A 19,306-nucleotide genomic window follows, 5' to 3' on the forward strand; every position below is an offset into this window, starting at 1 on the left:
TCTGGAAACGTTCGTAGCCTTCCGAAATGACTCGTCTTCAGAATCCCCGCCTAACACTCGAAGATGCGAGAACAATGGCGTCCTAATTACGCCACTTCTAACGAGGGTGCTCTCGAGACGCGCAGAATGTACCAGGCGAGACAGTAAGGCACCCAGACAATTTGGAAAGGCTTTGTGAAAGGGGAAGGGGGAGTGGCGGATATTACCTTGGTCGCAGTGGGGTTTCCTCAGAGATTAGCGCGGCCAACGCACCGCTCCAGCCATCGTAACAAAATATTTCATCTTATTTTTTTCATGATAAAACTGCAGCCGAAGTTTGACGGTCAAATTCTGACATTATGTATATTAATGTTAAAAATGTGTGTAAACTACCTGCGCCAACCAATGATTGGTTAACCACACTTTTCAGGCTGTCAAACACATTAAAAATTTGAAGATACATCTTGGTGTATTTACATGTTAAAAACCAACATACTTGTTAAGCGCGCACCGAGTTAACAATATGGTGAGAACAAGCCTGATATCACAAATATGACATATCTCGAAGTTGATGCCTTCGTAAAAATCGAAACGTTGCTCGAAAACACTATTCGAATATTGATTTAAACGATGTTAGCAAACGGCTGCAGTAATGGTAAATGTGATGTTGCCAGAGGAGCCCTTGCACACAAAACCGATGATTTCAAAAATGCCTACGGACAAATATATTTATAAAACCATGACGTTATTAATGTAACTAAGAATCCTGTTTTCCGCAAAAACAATTTTTAAAAACTACATTAAATTAATTTTTAGTTTCTTTCCAGTAGGCCTATAATTATTTATTCCAAACTTAGTATTTTAAGTGTTGATGTGGTAAATTACCATTACTAAAAAATTATATTATCCTAGCCATGGGTAAATTATTATTACATAATTTTATTAAAATTTATAATTTCTAAGAAATTCAGTAGACTCTCAAATTCTACAGCTGTTAATTTAAATTATATGATTTAAAAATATTTAACGATATTCAAAACAATTTTAAAAGTTATTTTGAAAGTTTGTAAAAGGTTAAAATGTTTTTTTAAGTCGGTTACTTTAAGTGTTCAATGAGAAAAAATTTTGCTCGATATATATATATATATACATATATATACATATATGTATATATATGTATATATATATACATATATATACATATATGTATATATATGTATATATATACATATATGTATATATATGTATATATATACATATATGTATATATATGTATATATATACATATATGTATATATATATATGTATATATACACATACATATATGTGTATATATACATATATGTATATATACACCTATATTTCAGTTTTAGGTTATGTCGTATGAAATTCGTATTGTTTTCCAATATTTATGATAATTCGTTTATATTGAGAAATGTTTGAAAAATAGGAAGGGATTTTTTGTGGCTGTGATCACCGAGACGGGACGTCAAGTAGGCAGATTAAAATTAATTTCATGGACATACGCTACTATTTTGTCGTAGAAATCTTAACTGTGTTCGTCTGCAACTGATTCGTCGTTAGGTCCGCTGTATTCGTCTGTGCCGTACTGTCTTAATTCCTTCCACGAAATTTCGCGTGGTCTTAACATTTGACATCTGCTTACTTTCCGTTGCTTGTTCTCTGTTGTCCCTTCTTTTTTTTTCCTATGACAACCAGCGTAAACCAGCATTAATGTATGTCCATAAAACTATTTTAAATCAATGTTTCCCGCTGCAATAATCATGCAAAGAACAATCAGCAGTGTCGTGGGCTCGACTGCATTCAACAGCCCCGGGCTCACCGCCAGACGAGAGGTGGGTACGGAAGATTTCTTAGGACGCACGGCTATACAGAGGCTTATGACCTATTTTACAGACTAAGTTCATTCGATTTAAACTCGATTATTCGATGTTTCATGTGATTAATATTAACAGCTCGAATATGACCACTTTTCGCCACTAATATCGCTTAAATTAGAAAATTATGGCTTGGCCTTACTGTGAACTTTTTAATTAGAATACAAATTATGATTACTTTGTTTCAATGTATGGGCTTGTATGTTTGTAGAAAACGTATATTAGGTATTGTGAGAAATAAAAAGGACGATAATAATTTTATAATATATTCACAAGTGTCCAAACAATCGACTATGTGGCTAAATACAATCATTTGCAACTCTCTTCTTATAGGATATTTAATAAAATTTAATCAAGCAACTATAGTGTACAAATTTGCTTTACAAATTAATACAATTTTAAAATCATTGAGTTTTTAATATATATATTAATGCACTAGAACTTTTGTAGGTTAGGTTGATGACTATTTGGCGAAAATTTATTTTATGATTCTTTTACACTGTCATTGTTATCATTATCCATAGCAAACTACTCAAAAACGAAATTCGTCGACGAGTAATGACACAGGTGGAACGCTGGTAATTAAGAGTTATTTGAAGTGATAATGGCGTATTCCGTGCCTGATGATCTGTTTACATTTTTATGGCAACAAACGTTTCAAGCTGGTAAACAACTATTTACTTTGAGGACAGTTTGAAATGTATCTCCTATCGTGAAACAGAAGCTAGGTTACGCAGTACCTCGCATTCTAGCCAGTTTACACCATTGTCTCAAATGGAAGATCTCAACTAATGATTACACGGGGAATGACACAATGCCCTGATAAAAAGCTGGAATGTGCTTTCCCGGTATGATACACAAGCTTTTATCTTTTTCGTTAGGTCGGTTTCCTGACCCCGCCATCCGAAACCGGCGATCAACGCTGACCTCTGTGGCCAATCAGCAGACCGGGCCGGTAGAAGCCAGCTCGTCGTCCAATAACTAGAGACCGGAAAAATTCGCGGATTCATTTCGCGATAGTCTAGAATCCAAAAGCGTTTGCCTTGTTACCGCATCAGTGATTGGGCCACAGTTTATCTGAATGACACTCGACCAATGGAAAAACCTTCAACAAAAGAAGTATCGAATCATTAACGTCCCAGTTAACAGGTGTCACGAGTCAGTAGCCAATGAGCAGATGTAATTTTCCCGAGTGCGTAGAGGATCATTGAGTCTATCCTACAGGTCATTGAAATCGCGAATTTTTCCTGTCTTTACCAATAACGCAGATCCTGCAGTTCTACAACCAGGCCTGCCCAAAGTAAATATTGGACCGGGCAGGCGTGTGCTGAACACTTCTTGGAGCCTCTTCTTTCCCTTGCTCCTTTTCGCCACATCACTCCCTCATTTACACGACTTTCATATTTTGAAGTGAAACTTCTTTGCTGAGGGGGCTACAATTTTCGGGAAGCCGCCTTTTCACAGACGAGAGAGCCAAACGCTTGATCGTGCATCTTTGGGTTTTTTTTTTTTTTTCATTGTAAAAGGTTAGGTTAGCTACATTATAAATACTTTAAAGCATTGTGGACGGTTGACTTGGTTAGGATAGCTACATTAAAGATACTGTGAAATCATGTAAACGGTTTCCTAGCCCTGGATAGCTACATATTTAAAAGTTATTTGCTAAGCAACCATAAAATGATTTTACAGTATTTTTAATGTAGCTATACTTACCTAATATAACCAACAATCCACAATGTTTTAAAGTATTTATAATGTAGCTAACCTATCCTAATCGACCGCAAAATTTAATGCCACATCGGTTTATACAATGAGATAGAACTAAAAAAAAAGCGAGCATGAACTTCGGGGAACTTCGGGTGTGGCTCTCTCGTCTGTGAAATGAAGGCTTCCCTAGGAAACTCAGGCCTTTTAACATGGCGACACCCGACTGCAACGATCCCAGCAGCTCAGCCTGAAGAACTCCCGCGAAATTCAAATTCTCTTGTGTTTCACTGGGCGATCTCGGCACAGGTTTTCTATCGTCGTTTGAAATCATTTTGTTGTAGATTAATGAATTTAACTCCATATATTTAAACAGTGTATTCATAATCGAAAGAAGTTTCCGTAATCTACAAAAATATATTGATTTAATCATCGTGAAAAATGACCGAACTTTGAACATGGGACAGATCATACAACTTTTAACAATGAAAAATGCATAACTTCAAACCTGAATTTTTGTAAATCGATTATTATGTTAATAATTTCGTGAAACTTCATAAAATTTTAATGTCTTAATATAGGTGCTAAACTGTGTGTATATACACACACACACCTATATATGAAAACTCCAAACACGATATTGTTAAATACTAATGTCCAGTAAAACATCATCGATTTTTAATGTCGCTAAACTAACCAAACATTTACAGCATTATACAGCATTTGAAATGTAGCTAACCTAACCGCGTAAACTGTTCAAAATAGAGAACTATTGTTATACTACTTAAAATATCGCATCGCAATGCTGTTTAGCAGTCATCAAAAATACCATTTTCAGCATTTTATATAATTTATTTAGAAGAGTGGCTAATCTCTAAAATTAGTATTAAATGTTTAAAAAAAATGTTTTTAATAACAGTATTATATAGATATATAAAAAGGATAAATATTTAAAATCATTAAACGTTGCAGGTATGAAACTTCTTTACTTCATACCCAGTAATTTAAATTAGGTTTGTTTCTATAAAGGTTGTAGAAACTTTTTTTTCACATGTAATTGTAGCCAGTAATATTCCTCTTATTTTAAACTTCAGTTGAACAACATTTCACCAAGAAGTACCAAAATTCCGTTTTAAGGGGGGGGGGGAGGAAAGGGTAATGGGGGTGGTTTTTAGGAATCTTATGTAGACAGTGACAGTCCTATTGTTTTGAAGCTCAAGTGTGCAAAATTTCATCAAGCTCGGAATAATACTTTAAATTTGTATTTAAAAAATGCAAACAAACAAACTTCTTCAAAATGTATGTATATACATATTTACGCACACCTAATTAATCATTTCGAATATAATTAGATAAATTTATGTCAGTAAAAAAATAAATATTATATGCCTACCTAGTGTAATAACCAATCCAACGGACTAATCTGTGTATTTAAAGTTATTATTGCAACACCTTACTAAACAAACATGTCTAAATACGGTGTTAAATGGTAATAATGAATTATATCAGAAAATGTTTTTAAAAATGTGATGGACCGGGATTTAATCCCAAAAACTTGCAGTTATCAGTCACGCATAATACCACAATGCTAAATATAACAAATCTAGAGTAACAATAAAATATTTGGTTATCAATGATGTAATCCCAAGATTGTCATTTTTTTAATTGTTTCTATTTCTTTGTGTGACTATTAAAGTCGACAAAATTTGCTCCAGAATATTTTTCGCTATCAGAATGATTTATATGGCACACCGATACGCTTTAAAAGTCCCCCGGTGTTCATGTAAGCGAATATAAAATAGGTGGTTGCCACCACACGGAGACGACATCGGCAGCAACGCGCCTAAAGAAATGTTTTAACGTGTAAAACGACTTCGAGCAGTTAGCAACCTCGTAATTGTTGCAACGAAACATTGCACGAGCCTTTCCAGCCATAATAAATAATTACAAATGCATAAAACTGGGGGGGGGGGGGGACGTACATTCAAAATTGCCAAAAAAAATTACCCTTATCGCAAATGCGCTGACGCGGTAGGACCAGGCGCTGCCGCTAGAATGCGCTGCGTAAACGTGTCTCCCATTTTTCTTTTCCGCCGACTTTCCTATAATTGTGCTAGTACAATATTCGGTTATACGTGCGTAGTTGGGTACGCCAGTATCAACAGTGTTTCAAATGCTCGCGTAGTTGGGTGCGCGAGTATCAACAGTGTTTCAAATGCTCGCGTAGTTGGGTGCGCGCGAGTATCAACAGTGTTTCAAATGCTCGCGTAGTTGGGTGCGCGCGAGTATCAACAGTGTTTCAAATGCACGCGTAGTTGGGTCCGCGAGTATCAACAGTGTTTCAAATGCTCGCGTGTTGGGTGCGCGAGTATTAACAGTGTTTCAAATGCTCGCGTAGTTGGGTGCGCGCGAGTATCAACAGTGTTTCAAATGCTCGCGTAGTTGCGTGCGCAAGTATCAACAGTGTTTCAAATGTTCGCGTAGTTGGGTGCGCGCGATTATCAACAGTGTTTCAAATGCTCGCGTAGTTGCGTGCGCGAGTACAGTGTTTCAAATGCTCGCGTAGTTGGGTGCGCGAGTATCAACAGTGTTTCAAATGCTCGCGTAGTTGGGTGCGCGAGTATTAACAGTGTTTCAAATGCTCGCGTAGTTGGGTGCGCGCGAGTATCAACAGTGTTTCAAATGCTCGCGTAGTTGCGTGCGCGAGTATCAACAGTGTTTCAAATGCTCGCGTAGTTGGGTGCGCGCGAGTATTAACAGTGTTTCAAATGCTCGCGTAGTTGGGTGCGCGAGTATCAACAGTGTTTCAAATGCTCGCGTAGTTGGGTGCGCGCGAGTATCAACTGTGTTTCAAATGCTCGCGTAGTTGCGTGCGCGAGTATCAACAGTGTTTCAAATGCTCGCGTAGTTGGGTGTGCGCGAGTATCAACAGTGTTTCAAATGCTCGCGTAGTTGGGTGCGCGCGAGTATTAACAGTGTTTCAAATGCTCGCGTAGTTGGGTGCGCGCGAGTATTAACAGTGTTTCAAATGCTCGCGTAGTTGGGTGCGCGAGTATCAACAGTGTTTCAAACGCTGAAACGCGAACAGGCTGTGCGGGCACCGCCGAGGCGACCCCTCGTCGCGCAGTGGGTCAGTGGCCCTGGTAACGGCACTCTTCGCCAGTCGCTGGCGTGACGCGTCGGACCGGCGACCCGAACAGCGGGGCCTAGGCCACGTTCGCGACGGTTGCACTCAAGTCGAAGCCACACTCGCACGCAACACAGCGGTTCGAACCATCCCAACGGATCTCGCCCTCATTCACTTCTGTCGAAATTTTCACCGTTTCAAATGTTTGAATTTTTTTTTCCAGTAATGATTCACCTAAATCCAAGCATTTAATTTCACTGTTTTGTTTTTAACGTTTAAGATCAATACACACAAAAAATCCTCGAAAATAAATTCATTTTCAAATTGGTCTCACTCTTTTTCCTAGGAATGCACAGATCCAAACAACAGTCAGATTGTCTATGCCGCTGCCGTGTACGCTGATTGGCCGCAAACGGAAAAGTTGGCGTAATTTCTGTGCGCCGTGCGCGTGCTGTTTTTTCAGTGTGTTATATTTTACTATGTGGCAGCTGCTATCTGTTTGTGTGCATTCAACTTCCGTGCGTCTGTGCTTTTGCGAATGTAGCCCAGCCTTTAGGTACATTTGTCGTAATGGATATTTAAAAAAAAAAATAACTTAAATTCATACCCGACTAAGTTACATTAAAATCATCTCAATTTCTCTGTTAAAATGCTTCATTTTGAAGGACTTGTTTTTCAATTTTATTTCTTATATAATTGACTGAATTTTCGGATGTGTGAAATAAATGTCTTCAATAAGCGAAACGATAATAATTTGTTTCTATACACACACCACAAATACCTGGATTCAATTATTCGTGCAGTCTAAGTGGCGGGTACAAGCAACGAACAATCCAACTGTTTGAATGTTTTTGGCTTACCAATTACTAAGCCTGCGGCCTGCAGATCGTGTTGTTTGGGACAACATAACTCAGTCTTCCCATTGAGACACAGCATTATAATGCTGTGGTGAGCCATATGACATGTTTAGAACAGTTGATACTGTGTATTCTTCTGAAATTAAATTTCAAAAGTAAACATTCTTAGTATACCAGTATACGCCTAATCAAGTTTGCATATACTGAAGAATTATTGAAAAAATAACGTCTTATTTTTTTCGGAAATTTTACCCAGTGCTTCGGATACCTGAATGGTGAGTCAGTATTCCCAGATTAAATTTTTGGTTTGTCTGTGATTTTATACACTTTTCTTTGCAGTTACAGGCGATCGCCGCAACTACCATATAAATTAAACGTCAGTGGTTATGTTAATCGGGACTTGATGGAAGGCTACATGTCAAAAACGATTTTAAGCAAAACTTAGAAAAACATGCAATCAACTACAAATATTCGCGAAACACATGCAAATCTGAACATAATATCAGACAATAACCTACTGTTCGATACAACCATCTTTCCTAAAACTTACAAGTGACGTTACATGCCCATGACATGCAGTGCATCTTACCTGTGGTGTAAAATAACACAACTTACAAATATTTAATGAAATCAAATGCCCTGCATGCTGATATATCTAGGGCACATTTAGACAACTGTAAACTCTGATTTGTTTCTCAATGCATTACGCACTGATGCCTGAGTCAAATGCAAGTCAGTATAGTTGAACAGATAGGCTAAACATGAGATCTACCAGAAAGCTTGACACGCGATTTTTTATGACCTGGCTGCCGTCTGTTCGAGTTATTGTAGCGCGGAAGGCCACTAAGGGCGACATTCACACACGCATTAAAGGCCACTCATCTTTATGCGCAAAGCAGTGAACTGGAGCAGTCTTTACGCTGACGACTCGCATTCGTGGGACTCGAAGCAGTGACCACAATTAATCTTTTAGCATAGAAGTGAGATGCATGTCCTCCGGCGGCTTCCAACATTTTGTAAACTTTTTTTATATTAAAACAATGACACCGGTTTTAAACTTGTTTACTCTACAAATGGAAATATTATTTGAAGACGAAACGCAAGAGCATTTTCACATCGATATAGTTTGATACTATTCGTAAACCGACTGCACTTTTTAACGCAATTTTTAAATGATGCATCTTAAAGGGGTGCCTCCCATTTCAGGTCAAGATTTTATATTTACAGTAATTACAGATAAACTTGTAGATTTTTTCAATTGTTTAACTTTCACGAAATGAAAAATATATACATGGCATACTTTTTGCATAATTAGCTGCCAAAGTTACATTTTTAATGTTTTTGGGTTGTACAAATAAGGAGAATTTAATTTATTGCAGCACTGAAAATTTTTAGGTTTAACTGCAATGCCACTGGCTACTTCAAGAAATGGTTTCAATTTCTTTCAGAAAATATTAATTAATTTTACCTGGAATTTCAAAAATCTCAAATTTGTTACGATTTTGACAGCCAAGAAACATGAAATAAGTTTTTGTGATAGAAATGCAAATCATATCATAAAGTAGCCAGTTGCATTGCAGTTAAACCTAAAAAGTTTAAGTCCTGCAATAAATTTAATTCTCCTTATTTGTACAACCCCAAAACGTTAAAAATGTTAACTTTGGCAGCTAATTATGCAAAAAGTATGCGCTGTATATATTTTTTATTTCGTGAAAGTTTAACAATTGAAAAAGTCAAAAAGTTTATCAGTGATTAATCTAAATAAATATATATAATGCTTTGTTAGCACGTAAATACACAGTTTTCTCAATCACCACCAACCCCAATCAACTTCCCGTTGGGGTGGTAAATACCCCTTGGTCTCCAGGTGGTAGTAAGGGAGTTTGGTCGCGGTGGGTGGTGTGGGTGGCGAAAATGTTAAAACATATATTTCTGTCCTTTGCTAACGCATGAGGACTTCTGAAATGATCTCAAAATTTCTTGAATGGTCTAGAAAGTACCAAAATGTGTAAAACTCTTATAATTGATCTGGAATGTTCTAGAAAGTACCAAAATGTGTAAAACTCTTATAATTGATCTGGAATGTTCTAGAAAGTTCTAGAAATATCTGGAACAATCTAGAAAATTCTAGAATGAGTGCAAACTATTATAATCTATATAGAATGTTTGAGAAAGTTCTACAAATTTCTGGCTTCATCAAGAATGTTCCAAAATGTCCAAAACTGTTATTATCGAGTTAGAATGTTCGAGAACGTTCTCGAATTTTCCCGAATGATCTGGAAAGTTCCAAAATGAGTGAAATTTCTTATGATCGATTTATAATAATCGAGAAAGTTTTAGAAATTTTCCGAATGATCTTGAAAGTTCCAAAATGAGTGCAATTGATTATGATCGATTTAGAATGTTCGAGAAAAAAATAATACTAAAATAAATATGTAAATGTATAATATATGTCAATATGTAAATGTATAATATATGTCAATATGTAAATGTATAATATATGTCAATATGTAAATGTATAATATATGTCAATATGTAAATGTATAATATATGTCAATATGTAAATGTATAATATATGTCAATATGTAAATGTATAATATATGTCAATATGTAAATGTATAATATATGTCAATATGTAAATGTATAATATATGTCAATATGTAAATGTATAATATATGTCAATATGTAAATGTATAATATATGTCAATATATAATGTAATATGTATATGAATAATATAATATGTAAATAACACATGAATTTTTCATTTACTAAACTTTTTCTTAAAATAATTTTAATTCGTTAATAAGTTTACTCTATTAGATATACTCTATATACACCGCATGTTTAATGGCCGAATAAGTCTCTCAATATCTAAAATAGAAATATATAATATCCATGTTAAAAAATGTATACTTATATAATTTTTATACCATTAAACATGCGATGTATCTTAACCCGAGCAACGCCGGGTTTCGCTACTAGTATAAATATAAAATCATGACCTGAAATGGGAGGCACCCCCTTAAAGCACCTCTCGAATAAGTGGCTACCTGCAGCACATCACATAGATAAAACTTCAAGCTTTCTTTCCTGTGGTATCAACTGCTTCATTACCAGAGGTGCCCAGGAGCCTGGCAGCCATATAAAATTGAATCATATGCCTTTTTCTTCAGCCTTATTAACTTCCTCTCTATCAGAGGAAGTCAACGTAATATAGGAAGAACAACCAGTGAGACAAATATAGCTTTGAAAATAGCATGCCGCAATGCTGTTACAAAAAAAAATAAGTCCTGTTACTTCATGGGCCTCTTATGTTTTTTTACTACAAAAATGTTAGCCTTGCTATAATGTTGTTATAGTATTTTTGAAGTCATGATGTAAGCCAAACCTTGTTAGTTGCCAAAGAATTTCTGGAGAAATATTGTATTATAAGTCAAATATTTTTTAGGGAAATTTTTTTTTAAAAATTACCGAAATGTAAGTGGTTTTGTGGTATACTACACTATTTCCCCGAATTTGCTGTGATAGTTTAGTTAGTTGAAGTAACAATAGATTTAAGAATCTACAACTGAGATTGACCGACTTCTAATACCACACACAGGGAACCACACATAACTTAGAACAGTCATAACTTAGAAACCTCGAAAAAATCCACGTAACTTAGAACTGTCATAAGTTAGAACGATCATAACTTAGAAACACACAATGCAGAATCACACTACTTAGAACTGCCATAACTTAGAAAGTCAAAACTTAGAAAGTCATTACTTAGAACTATCACAACTTAGAAAATCACAACTTAGAACTGTCATAAATTAGAAACACGTAACTTAGAAACAAGCAATGCAGAACCACACAACTTAGAAACGTCGTAACGTAGAACTATTGTTACGCAGGTTGGTACTGCGTAACGAGGAAACTCGCCCCTGCGGGCTAGTGGGATACCACCCGCCATACACTGCACGGACTCGGCGCGCGAATTTCAATTGATGCGCGTTGGATAGCAGATCCTCGGGTCCACTCGTGCCGAATCGCCATTGATCGGAGCACGTGGATGTGGTCGGAAGTTTCCGAGCCGCGTTTCCGATTCAGGATGTCCAGAATATTCCTCGCTGTTTTAGTATGGAGCGCAGCGAGTATATAAGCAGGCTGCTAGCACGAGTTCCACAGAGTCTTCTCTCAACCGGCTGCGTGAATAATGCGGTGACCACGACCCGCACCTGCGATCATCGACGCCGAAAGGCTGCCCGCTGAGGTCTTCAAGCTGCGCCTGGATGCCGAAAAAGGCGGTAAGAGAGGCCGCAAATTATACAAGTCAGTTACGGACTTGGTAATAATTCAGTGGTAGCCCAGAAACAATTTGCAAGTTGGCACGGGACTTCGGAAGTAAAAAGTATGTGTCGGACTTTGCAGTAAAATGACCAAGGGGAACATAGAAAATTCCGCCGAGGGTCATGAAGTGGTTTGCGACTAGGAGCATAACAGAGTTCTGCTCAGCAATACTTTAAAAAAAATATTTTTTCTCGTTCTATTAATACGGTGAAAATAAAAGGTGCTACTACTTGAGTAAAACATTAAGGGCGTAGTGCAGTGGCATTAGCGGGACTACCAGTCGTGGCGTTTAAGACTACTAATGAACATAAACAAGGAGGTAAATTTTTAATGAAAAACTGTTTTAAAATAATTTCAAGCAACAGCATGTTAGGTGATTTGTCTCCAATTTTCTGCACTAGTATAGTGTTCGTTTTATTACCAAATAGTGTGAATTCAGAGCCGGCGAAAATGTGCAAGTATCAGGGAATCAGCACGGCGGCAGAGGTAGAATAAAGAAATTCGCTCCGTCGATGTTTCCGGTCCGACTGGGGTGATCAGGTCAAGGATCAACGGAAATAAAAAAAACACTCGCCGCTATCACTTAAACGACACTGAAGATTTTAGTCAATTTTATTTGGGGAGAAGTGTTGAAATTTAAATTGTGTTAGAAATATCTCGTTCCTAAGTCTCTGGTACTGTTAAAACAATGTCTAATTTTGATCTGTAATTGAAGGTTTAAGTATTTGTATTAAAAAGAATTTGTAATTATAACTAAAAGAAAAGGGTCCAGTTAGAATTATTTATTGAGGAATAATTCGTGTGGTTATGAGAAAATGTTTAAAAAGTAGTGAATGGTACGTAATTTTGTATAAGTTTATTTCAGGTGTTTTGTTGGTAATCGCTGGAACATGAATTGTAGCAGTAATGTGTAACAGCCAACATAATAAGAAAATTTATATTAATGTATGAGGATTATATGTGTTTGTATAATGTGTGAATAAATCTCTGTACATGCCGTACTAAATATGTGTTATACATTGCTCTGTGTTTCCTTAAGCTCTTGTTGCCATTCTAATTTCCAACGACTAGGTAACAAGAAAATTGCGCCACTCTGCTCACAGAGTGTGTGCGGTGTGTCAGAACACACATTGGTTGGTTCAGTTCAGTAAAATTACAAAATTTCAAATTTCAAAAAGAAAGAGGGTTTTGAGCACAAGAGGTTGAAGTCACAGTTTGCTAATGAAGGTTTTTAGTATTGTTTGTATTTTGTGTATAAGTGTAAATTACTGCCTTACAATGCCTTTTACAGGGACTGGTTGGATCCAGGATTTATCCAAGGCTACGCTGGGACGACTGTTAGTGGACCTGAAACTGCCCGACGTGGACCCGGAGAACATGACGATGGACGAACTTAGACAACGAGCACGAGCCCATTTCAACAAAAGTAGTGAGTCCTCTTCCGACGGACATATACCGGGCATACCTAAGATAAAGGAAAGTAGATGTTTGGAGTTCATAGTTAAACCGGTGTTAGATCACTTGCCAGTCTTGAAAAATTGTGAACCTGAAAATATAATACTATTTTTGTGTTTAGTGGAGGAAGTCCTTGACTTGAATATTTTGAATTCAGGATCAATTTTCAGCTTATTGTTAACCCATGTGCCGAGTGAGTTAAGGGCACTGGTAATTAAGGCACAATGTAATAATTGGGCTTGGGAGCAAGTTAAACAGGAAATGATCCTTTTTAACACTAATCAGAAAACACGCGAGCGACTGCGGGATAGGTTTATCTGTAGAAGTCAAGGGGAAGACGAGTCAGCTCTGGCATGCGTGACTGATATTACCAAGTATGTTAAAGTGCTAGGGAATCCCTATTCGGAGTTAGAGTTAGTCGAGATTATTGAGGATAATCTTTGCCCCGAAATTCGTACCCATTGTCTGGTTCAGAAACCATCATCCATAGAGGAGCTAATAGAGGTTGTTTCGAAGGCCGAATGTAGGATGAGTATGGGAAAACATAAAATTAAAATAGAAAATAAGCCTATAAAGTATTTAGAGAGGGCTAGATGTGAAACTTGTGGAAAAACAAATCATGTGACGAGTAATTGTTATTACCGAAAAAGGGGCGGTAATCCAACTGATAAAACTACCGTTGACAGAAACCGACAAGACCATAAAAAGGGGGCTTGTTTTAAATGTGGGGATATAGGGCATTGGAGTAATATATGTCCTACAATGTCTAAGAAACCTGAGTAAAACAATTTATTAGAAATGGGTACTAGTAACTGACAATGGCTTGAGTTTAGTAATATAATATCTGCTTGTGACCCCAATTATAAATACATTTGTCTGGGTAATGTCATGTGTATACATGTGTTGGAATCTTGTTTTTTTTTTTTTTGATGTTAAACAGAAACTTAGACCTAAGTGATATCTGATCGAAAGCCGGAGTTTTCGATTCGCCGTCCTGTGGAGATATGTTACGCAGGTTGGTACTGCGTAACGAGGAAACTCGCCCCTGCGGGCTAGTGGGATACCACCCGCCATACACTGCACGGACTCGGCGCGCGAATTTCAATTGATGCGCGTTGGATAGCAGATCCTCGGGTCCACTCGTGCCGAATCGCCATTGATCGGAGCACGTGGATGTGGTCGGAAGTTTCCGAGCCGCGTTTCCGATTCAGGATGTCCAGAATATTCCTCGCTGTTTTAGTATGGAGCGCAGCGAGTATATAAGCAGGCTGCTAGCACGAGTTCCACAGAGTCTTCTCTCAACCGGCTGCGTGAATAATGCGGTGACCACGACCCGCACCTGCGATCATCGACGCCGAAAGGCTGCCCGCTGAGGTCTTCAAGCTGCGCCTGGATGCCGAAAAAGGCGGTAAGAGAGGCCGCAAATTATACAAGTCAGTTACGGACTTGGTAATAATTCAGTGGTAGCCCAGAAACAATTTGCAAGTTGGCACGGGACTTCGGAAGTAAAAAGTATGTGTCGGACTTTGCAGTAAAATGACCAAGGGGAACATAGAAAATTCCGCCGAGGGTCATGAAGTGGTTTGCGACTAGGAGCATAACAGAGTTCTGCTCAGCAATACTTTAAAAAAAATATTTTTTCTCGTTCTATTAATACGGTGAAAATAAAAGGTGCTACTACTTGAGTAAAACATTAAGGGCGTAGTGCAGTGGCATTAGCGGGACTACCAGTCGTGGCGTTTAAGACTACTAAAGAACATAAACAAGGAGGTAAATTTTTAATGAAAAACTGTTTTAAAATAATTTCAAGCAACAGCATGTTAGGTGATTTATTTGTCTCCAATTTTCTGCACTAGTATAGTGTTAGTTTTATTACCAAATAGTGTGAATTCAGAGCCGGCGAAAATGTGCAAGTATCAGGGAATCAGCACGGCGGCAGAGGTAGAATAAAGAAATTCGCTCCGTCGATGTTTCCGGTCCGACTGGGGTGATCAGGTCAAGGATCAACGGAAATAAAAAAAAACACTCGCCGCTATCACTTAAACGACACTGAAGATTTTAGTCAATTTTATTTGGGGAGAAGTGTTGAAATTTAAATTGTGTTAGAAATATCTCGTTCCTAAGTCTCTGGTACTGTTAAAACAATGTCTAATTTTGATCTGTAATTGAAGGTTTAAGTATTTGTATTAAAAAGAATTTGTAATTATAACTAAAAGAAAAGGGTCCAGTTAGAATTATTTATTGAGGAATAATTCGTGTGGTTATGAGAAAATGTTTAAAAAGTAGTGAATGGTACGTAATTTTGTATAAGTTTATTTCAGGTGTTTTGTTGGTAATCGCTGGAACATGAATTGTAGCAGTAATGTGTAACAGCCAACATAATAAGAAAATTTATATTAATGTATGAGGATTATATGTGTTTGTATAATGTGTGAATAAATCTCTGTACATGCCGTACTAAATATGTGTTATACATTGCTCTGTGTTTCCTTAAGCTCTTGTTGCCATTCTAATTTCCAACGACTAGGTAACACTATCACAACTTAGAAACACATGACTTAGAACTGTCATAACTTAGAAACACACAACTTAGAACAGGCATAACTTAGAAGATTCTATCTTGTGTGTTTCTAAGTTGTGACAGCACCCCCCACACACACATTCTTCAAGATGGCTGGAATAACAATTATATCTTCAAGCAGGGCAGCCGGCTCTTATGAGTGCCAGCCAGCCTTATTTATCAATGTTTACCCTGCCTTATGCTGGAAAACACGTGTTGCACAGTTCCAGACAATAAAATTGTGTTCTGCTTTTATTTCTTCAACCAGTGGCATAGGTCTGTTCTCTGTATAAGGTGTTAAAACTACCTCTCAAAACTAAAATTAGCCACATTTGAAATATTCACAGTAAATAATCAAAACTGTATTATTTCCTGAATGTTGGCAAAATTAAAATATAAGTTTCCTTTAATTAATATAGCCTATGCTATGCACCACTGATTCTAATTGAATTTCTGTAATTATCCAGCGAGAGAATAATTGGTAATTCAGTCTCATCTTACCTCCTTCACCCAGCAACAAAATGTTTTTCTATATGTTTCTGGATTTAAATTTTTCATTCTAACCCAATGAGCAATCTAAAAAAAATATCTTTAGTTAATGCGAGGACACATGCCACCCATATTACGGAGTTGTATTAGCAAGTAGTCTACTTTTTATTTCAATAAATCAATATCCGTGACCAAGACAAAAGTCCACCTTGACTGTAATAAAATAATCCCCAAATGTCAACCCTACAAAGACTATGACTTGCATCGCTGTTTTTTAACACAATACAAATTTTCAGAGAGAGTTTAAACCCAGGAATAGCTGTCCAACCTAAATCTAGCGCAAGCTTAATGTATACGGCCAGTCAATATTTATTAATATTTTAAAAATCAACAGTTCATTTATAAACAAATGTAGGTAAACAAACATTAATCACTACAGTTTAAAAATATGGTCACGCCACTGATAATAAAATATACACAATTTAATGTTTTGTTTACTGATGGAAAAAATAAATAAAAATACATTTTGCACTTTCAAGTATATTTTGTACATTTTGTCTAATTAGTTCTCTAGCAATACATGCAAAAGCAATCTTAGCAAACATTTTAATTATTAGCAGCAAAGTATAACACAGCAACAAATAGAAAATGTACTCACATGAACAAACATCGCTCATGTCCACTTGCAGTTGAGCAAATAATAGTGGTCTTCCTTTGTCAGGTACATAAATATGAAGCAGAGGATCACTACACAAAATATAACACATTTATTGTAAATATTATAGTCATTGTAAAACTTAAATACATCTGAACCTTTAACATTGCCAAGGTACTATTCAGAATCACAATAGAATTACAACAAAAAACAAATAATTTTTAAATTTTTACAAGATTAAGTAATCTACAGTCATCTCTTGTGTATTACTGTTTTAATTTTATCTATACATATTTATATCTATTTTGTCTGTATAGGCTATATTTGTACTTGTATTACTGTTTTGAACCCATATGTGTATATGTGTACCTACTATTATGTGTAGAGGCTATATTTGTACCTATAAAGGTGTTTTTTTTTTACTTTCATTTTTGTATTTTTTGTATATTTAACTTATACTTTGACTTGTCTCTTACCAATGTGTGAAAACATTTGTATAGTCAAGTAAATGAAAATAAATAAAATGAAAAAGTAATTTAATCAAATTTATCATTTCCTAGGAGTAAATATTTTTGTATTTCAAATGTAGTAAATGTGATTTTATTTTGCATTCAAATAAAATTATACTATGTTTTCCCCATGAAACTGATAGTATTTAAAATAAACTCAAATAAAATTATCATTCTTAATTTCCATGTGGTGGAACCTAAAGTTTTCTAATATTCTTGAACAATGTAATTAAAAGTGCAAAATATTCTACACACTTCCCAACATTTTTTTAACATTGTAAAACTCAAAACCAATTCCATAAAAGTCAAAGCAAAAGTGGCTATTATAAACATCTAATTAAAACAGTAAATATATTTAAATTATTCTTGAGGAGACAAAAAAAACTAATGTTTTCATTCAAGTAAAGTTTAGAAAAATAAGAAAATTTAAGTTATTTTATATTATAATTAATAAATTAAGAAAAGTATTAGTTTTTTGTAAAACAATATTTAGTAACAATGGTTGTAATTGAAAAAATTTGTAAAATAAGAAATTTTTGTTAACTTTATAATAACAAATATTTTCTAATACAATATTGTCAAACTTAAATTAATAAATTTAAACATTCCATAAATATTTTTGTTATTCTTGTAAAATATAAAAAAAGAACAATTTAATCATAAAAATTTTACAACCTTAGTCATGTTATAAAGTTAATAAAGATCATGTTATTTAAAGGCTACTGTCGTGCATGTGTGTGTGTACGTATATATCCTTAATAAAAGTTATGGGTTACTATAAATTAACTAAAGATAATTTTTTTACTGTGTACGTTGTTTAATGCAATTTATAATTTGTAAGTAGTATTTCAAACTATTTAATATTGCAGTAAAAAAAGTTCCAGTGCTTGTCTCCAATATCCTTGGGAATTATTTTTAATTTTAACAATAATGCAAAGTTAACAAACACCAACTTAGGTTCTGCAAAAAGATTTAAGTACCATTAATTGAAAACAGGAAGTGGTTTAGTTTGTATGTTAAAAGTTATTTTTATGAATATGTTGTAAAATGATAAGCATATTTTTAATATTGTTTATGTATGTAATTTAGGGCCTAAGTAAAGTGAAAATGTTTATCAACAATTTTTACCAAGTTTATTATCAAAACTAGAAACTGAAATAAATTTCAAATATGAAATTTAATCCACATTATTTACAAGTGCAAATTTAATAGGGGACATACATTCATATGAACATATAAAAACAGAAAAGGGTTTTATTTTTATTTTTGGAATCTTTAACAAAGTGTTTTTTTTTTCTAACTGGTTTAGTTAGATCCAAAAATAACTTTTTAAAATCAAAAACTTCATACAAAAACAAGTTTATATCTTTGATCACTAATAAGATTCACCTAAAATATTTATTGATAATATAAAACATTTATTTTATTCTAATAAATCTTTTTTTTTTTTAACCCTTATACTTAACATATTTCTATTAAATTTGAATAAACTTAGAATGAAAAAGCATTTAGCAGTATGTCACATAGACATCAGTTTCATATGAATTAAGCCAAAGAAATTTACTATTGCAGTAAACAAACTATTTAACCAATATGGTAACACAGATACTATATGAAACAGAAACAATACTTCAAAGGATAAGCACAGAGCATAATTGAATAGGATAATAAACATATAAAAAGGTGCAAATGTAGAGCAGGTACCAAAGTAATGCAACAAATGGAAAAATTACAAATAAA

General features: G+C 35.2%; 1 protein-coding gene across 2 annotated transcripts in view; it reads right to left on the minus strand.

Annotated features, from left to right (window-relative positions):
• Positions 1-19,306, minus strand: part of LOC134529149 (putative fatty acyl-CoA reductase CG5065) — a 226,927-nt gene that overhangs the window by 193,897 nt on the left and 13,724 nt on the right. For both annotated transcript variants that reach the window (XM_063362922.1, XM_063362920.1), the window contains exon 2: positions 17,061-17,149. The gene's annotated coding sequence lies outside the window, so the exon portion shown is untranslated. The remainder of the gene's footprint in view (positions 1-17,060; positions 17,150-19,306) is intronic.

This window comes from Bacillus rossius, chromosome 2 (assembly GCF_032445375.1).
Source record: "Bacillus rossius redtenbacheri isolate Brsri chromosome 2, Brsri_v3, whole genome shotgun sequence".
Classification (NCBI taxonomy): Eukaryota; Metazoa; Arthropoda; class Insecta; order Phasmatodea; family Bacillidae; genus Bacillus; species Bacillus rossius.